This window comes from Mus pahari, chromosome X (genome assembly GCF_900095145.1).
Source record: "Mus pahari chromosome X, PAHARI_EIJ_v1.1, whole genome shotgun sequence".
In the NCBI taxonomy this organism is placed as follows: domain Eukaryota; kingdom Metazoa; phylum Chordata; class Mammalia; order Rodentia; family Muridae; genus Mus; species Mus pahari.
The window spans coordinates 13,867,288-13,873,437 of record NC_034613.1 but is presented as its reverse complement, the minus strand read 5'-3'; the positions used below and the strand labels follow the sequence as shown (position 1 = coordinate 13,873,437).

General features: G+C 40.4%; 1 pseudogene; it reads right to left on the bottom strand.

Moving 5' to 3' along the window:
* Positions 1-1,139: 1,139 nt before the first annotated feature.
* Positions 1,140-4,710, bottom strand: LOC110313755 (annotated as a pseudogene).
* Positions 4,711-6,150: the final 1,440 nt, after the last annotated feature.

Genomic DNA, 6,150 nt, shown 5'->3' with positions numbered 1-6,150 from the left:
TGTGTGTGTGTGTGTGTGTGTGTGTGTGTGTGTGTATGGTGTGTGTGTGCATGAGTGTGTGTTCGAGGGCACACACACATGTGTTTATGTGTACATGTGTATCCTGCTGAGTTCGTTTTTGTTGATCATATGTCTATGTGTTTAAGGCTGACTGTTTGGTATTAAATGCCCAATTGGGGAACTCATTCATCTTTGAGATAGACTGTCCCTTCCTCTCTCTCAAAAGCCATTAATTTTCTTTCTTTCTTTCTTTCTTTCTTTCTTTCTTTCTTTCTTTCTTTCTTTCTTTCTTTCTTTCTTTCTTTCTTTTTTGTGTGGATTTGTGGGGTTTTTTTTAAAGCAATCTATGTTTTACTGTTTTATGTGTATTGACAGTTTTCCTGAAAACCATCGATGTGTGGCACCATGAGTGTCGTGCCCTCAGGAGTCAGAGGAGGGGTCAGATCTCCCAGGACTGGAGTGATGGGGCTGTAGCTACCATGTGGGGTCTAACAATCCAGCCCAGGGCCTCTGGGGAAGCAGCCAATGTTCTTAACCATTGAGTCATCTCTCCAGCACCTCCGATTCATTAGTGAAGGGCCTCTCATCCTAAAGCCCTTTGATTCCTCCAAGTGGACTGGGCCCTCCCACATCCATCATAAAGTCAAGAAAATGCCAAATAACTTGCCTACCGGAAGCATTTTCCCAAATGAGGTTCTCCCTCCCTGGTTGACTCTAGCTAGCCAAATGAACCAGCACATCCGGGTGCTGTCACTAAGATGCTCAGCCCAGAGGCCAGTGCTGGGTGGTGGCACTAAGGCACACGGGTCCCTGAGAGTCTGTCAGAGGAACCCAGCTCTTTTTCTCTGGCAGGCGTTTTACAAGCTGAAGAAAGCCTGCCATGTGGAGCCGGATCTGGAACACCAGGGCCAGCTGCTCACGCCTGAGGAGGTCGTGGACAGGATCTTCCTCCAGGCAGGAAAACGATGTGTTCCTAAAATCATGGAGGTACATGGGCCAGGCTGGAAAATGCCTTATCTAATACTAGCACACAGTAGGTGCTCAATAAACTTTGGCTCTTCACTCCAGGGTCAGGACAGTGTGCGAGTGCCGGAGGCTGTGGCAGCAGATGCCAGGTTCCATCAGAGGCCAGGGCTCTCTCAGAGCTTCCACATCTGCAAGGTCATGGCCTCCTCGTGTTCACCGTTCTGGAGTCTGCGCATGATGTGGGTCAAGTCCAGGCTTCGGGTCAGTGTGTCCAGGAGCATCTGGTCCTTCTGCACACCTTCCATGAACTCCTCCAGAGACAGTTCCCCATCCCCATTGATGTCGATCTTGGCAAACACGGTGTCTGTGAATTCCTCGGCACTCATGGATGAGTCACTCCAGGGATTAATGGTTCGGATGGCCCAGATGATGGTGAGCAGCTCGTCCCTGTCTATATGCACCCGTTGCCGTCGACGTCGTAGAGCTTGAAATACCAGTGCAACTTCTGTTCCACTTTGCCCTTGAGGACCAGGCTGAGGGCGGCAACGTACTCCATGAAGTCAATGTAGCCATCAGTCTGCAGTCCAATTCCCAACAATGTTTCAGTAGTAGCTGTGAATGAAAGTCCAAGGATCTAGCAGTTGCTCAGTCCCACACGGCAAGCAGGTGAAAGAGCGAGAGAGTGCCATTAATTTTCTATAGCTCTCCATCTAGGGATTGGACCCTGTGAAATTTCCCCTCTTCACATTGGCATGTCAACTGGTGTACTAGTCTTGTTTAGGTGACTGTATTTTGAAATTTCATGGGTGCAGCTTCACTATCATACATAGAAAATACTATTTTGTATCAGGCTTCCTGGGTTGCCAGCTCTTTCTGTCCCATCTTCTGCAACGTTCCCTCCTAGATGTATCAATTGGTGTTGGGCACTCCTTGGTCAGTTGTTCCCTGAATTTTGGATAGTTGTTGGTTTCTGTATTGAGCTCTGTCTACTACTGCAAAAACAAAAAGCATGCCTTAATAAAGTCATGGAGCCAAACTTACCTGTGGGTATAAGAATAAGTAGTTAAGAATTCTACTACTTTAGGAATGTGACAGGACTAGATTATCATCTAATATCCATGATCTCGCTACATATATAGGTAGTTGGCTAACTTCACAGTACCAGCATTATTTCTCTCCTATTGAGCAGGCCTTACATCCAGTTAGATTGCTGTTGTTTATCCCGAGATTGTCTTCTTGTTGTTTATTTCAATGTTAGCTATTCTTACTGGGAATATGATATTGTAGTTTTGTAATTCTTAATTTGGTTTTGGTTGGCTAGTTTTGGCTTGGGATTTTTGAGACATGTTCTCTCTATGTAGCTTAGACTACCACATGATGCATTATGTAGCCCAGGCTGAACTTGAACTACTAATCATTCTCCTATCCCAGCCTTACCTGGAATAGGTGGTATGTGTGTGAGCCAAAGATTAGTGATGTTGAAGGCTTTTTTTCATATACTTATTTGTTATTTAGTGTGTATTTCTTGAGGGTTTTTTTTTTTTTTTGGAGTATAGAGTTGTTTGGGTTCTTTACATATTCTAAAATCCACCCCTTATTAGTTGTATAATATGCAAATATGTTTTCCCATTCTTTGGTGTCTCTGTTTTTTCCCTGGATTCTCTGTTGTGTTTTGCATGCTCATCTATTTCAGCGTTTGTTTGCTTGGTTGGTTTTGTTTTGTTTGTTTGTTTGTTTTTATTCTTTTGGGTATTTTTGAGACAGGATTTCTCTGTGTAGCCATGGCTGTCCTGGAACTCACTCTGTAGACAAGGCTGGCCTTGAACTCAGAAATCTGCTTGCCTCTGCCTCCCAAGTTCTGGGATTAAAGGCATTTGCCACCAATGCCCAGTTATTTCAGCTTTTCATTCCTGTGTTATCTGTGTAAGGTTGTTATTCAAACACCTCTTTGCCATTCAAATGCCTATTTTTTTGCTCAGGGGTTCTTAGTCTTATGTTTAAGTTTTATCCTAGTTCAAATTAAAAATTTTGAACAGTTTTTCATATTTTTATTAACAATTTTTTTTTTGGTTTTTCAAGACAGGGTTTCTCTGTGTAGCCCTGGCTGTCCTGGAACTCACTCTGTAGACCAGGCTGGCCTCGAACTCAGCAATCCACCTGCCTCTGCCTCCAAAGTGCTGGGATTAAAGGCATGTACCACCACCGCCCGGCTATTAACAATTTTTAAATATGAAATTTCATGTATATATGCAAAAATATGTTCATATCTGACTCCCTCTTGCCCCTCCAGAATTCTCCCTAGAATGCATTGCTTCCATCTCCATGTATTATTTTTTATATAACTGATGAGAAAAGTCTATTTTCTTTTCTCTACCTAGAGCATCCATTTTTTCCCAACTAGCCTTTCCCCACTTTACACTTTTAGCCTCTTTGAGCAAAGTAAATTGATTGTAGATGTATGGTTTTATTTCTAGGCTATCCATGGTTTTAGTGGGTAATATGTTATTTTGATTGCCACTCCTTTGCATTGTACTGTGAATTCCAATAATGGGATGTCTCCTGCTTTGCTGTTTCCTCAGGTTTGCTTTGGCTCTTCATTTACGTCTCTGTGTGAAGTTCCATAAAATGTGAAGGTTCTTTTGTTTAATCCTGTGACAATGGCACTGGTATTTGGATCCAGACTCCTCTGAGTCTGCAGGTCATTTTGAGTTACTATTTTGAGTTACTATTGTGTTTTCCAATGGCTGGCCATAGGATAGCTTTCTGGTTTCCTGTGTTTGCGGAAAAAAAAAAAAAGATGAATTAATATTATCTCTAAAGTTACTTTAATGTTATAAAATTATTACACACATTAACTTCTTTCTTTATCAAATGTTTCTCTGAGATATATCCTATTATTATTTCAATTGTGAAGATAAAGAAACTGGGGCATGGAAAGATTAAATAATTTCTCCAACTTTAGTACACTATTAAGATATTGTGTGTTCTTTCAGAAATTTTTAAATATATTTTATTTGTTATTGCTAAGGAGAAGTGAACTCAAAAATGCCATGGCATATAGAAGATAGATGATAACTTTGTAGATTCTTTTCACTCCTGCTGTTTCCATGGATTCTGAGGGTCAAACTCAGGTCATCAGATTTGTACACCCAGTGTCTTTCCCATTGAGAAATACTGTCAGTTTTTTTTAACATGTTAAAAGGAAAGACAAGTTAAGACAAGTATAAACAAGTAACTTAATTTAGTGTATTTTCAAATACATATATACAATGTACCTTGATTGTAAATATTCCCTAACACATCTCCCCCAGCTTCATATACTCTTATATAATTATTTGTTTTAATTCACTGTGTTCAATTTGTGCAGCATCTGTGCACATGAGTATGGAGTTATCCACTATGCATGGGGAATGTACCAGGAACTACCCTGAGAGAAAATTAACTCTCCCTTCCACAGCAACTATCAACTGCCAACAACTCCTCAGCTAGAGGTAGGACCTTCATACCCTCTCCCAGTTGCAGGATGGAATTTTTAATGTCCTTGATCGTCTGTATGTCTTGTATAAGGAGCCATGATTATAAGGTGCTAGTTTATGTGTAAGAGCTAAGCCAGGTCAATAAGAGGGTTTCACAGCATTCCTCCCTCACCCTCTGGCTCTTACATTCTTTCTTCCAACATTTGACAATGTTTCCTGAACCTTGGAGGGTGGAGGTTGTGCAGAATCTTTGATTTACAACCTCCATTAATGCATATTTAACCTGGGAAATTGAGGTCTTGACACAGAAAAGTTTTGCTTTTTTTTTTAAAGTCATGTATATTACATCCTGACTGCAGTTCCCCCCCCACACACACAGAGACTCTCTCCTCCACCTCCCCTTTCCCCTGATTCCAAACTTCCTTCACCTCCACTCAGAAAAGAACAGATCTTCTAGGGACATCAACCAAATACAGAATAACAAGTTATAATAAGACTAGGCTCGGCCATTAAGGGCTAGGCTCACAGCCACAGAAAAGTTTTAACTAGAGGAACTCAATTTCTCACCTTCTCCTTACCAGATGAAATTATAGTTAGCTTCTATGGAACCAAGAAAATGGAAGCTACAGTCAAATACAAAAAGAAAAAAATAAACTTTAGTTCATGGAATTTAAACTTTCATAAGTCTACATCATAGCAATTTAAAGATTTTTTAAATTTATATAAAATTTATTATCATAAGTGACCCATAAATAAAAAATCCTGCATGAAAATTGATCACACTAATGTGAAGCTTCATAGCTTTGAAATGGGTATTCTAATTGTAAAGAAGTTTGCTGAGATATATGGACTTTAAAGTTTTTAAGGGATACTTTTCACTAAGTATAATGTGTATTAAGTGTTGACATTGTTTTGATTTTTTTTCTTGAGACAGAGTTTCATTTAGCTCAAGTTGGTCTTGATTATGGCCTTGAACTCCTGATCTTTCTGCTTCTGCCTCCCCTCTTCTGAGATTATATGCACTATCACAACCAGAAAATACTGACATTTGAACATAAGAAGCAAACTCTTCCTTGTAATGAGAGAGTAAAATATAATATGCAAGTAAAATATAGCTGGCCATTTAAAAACATTTAAAATGCTAAAATAATTATGAAGCTTTCAATATGAAATAATTATGAGAGGAAAAAAAAGATCATCATAGAATTACCCTGTATGAACTTAGTAGGTTCTTGACATTCCAGTCTGTCCTGACTAGTGTCAACTTAACACAAGTTGGAGTCTTCTGAAAGGTGTGATCATTTGTATATGCCTGGCCCAGGGAGTGGTACCATTTGGTGGTGTGGCTTGTTGGAGGAGCTGTTGCCTTGTTGGGGGTAGGAATGTCACTGTAGGTGTGGGCTTTAAGACCCTCCACTTAGCTGCCTGGAAGCCAGTCTTCNCCTAGCAGCCTTCAGATGAAGATGTAGGACTCTCAGCTCCTCTTGCACCATGCCTNCATGGATGCTGCCATGTTCCTGCCTTGATGATAATGAACTGAACCTCTGAACCTGTAAGCCAGCCTCAATTAAATGTCCTTTATAAGAGTTGCCTTGGTCATGGTGTCTCTTCACAGCAATTAAACCCTAAGTAATACAGGAGGGAACCACAATTCAGAAAATGCTTTTATGAGATCCACCTGTAAGGCATTTTATTAATTAGTTGTTGA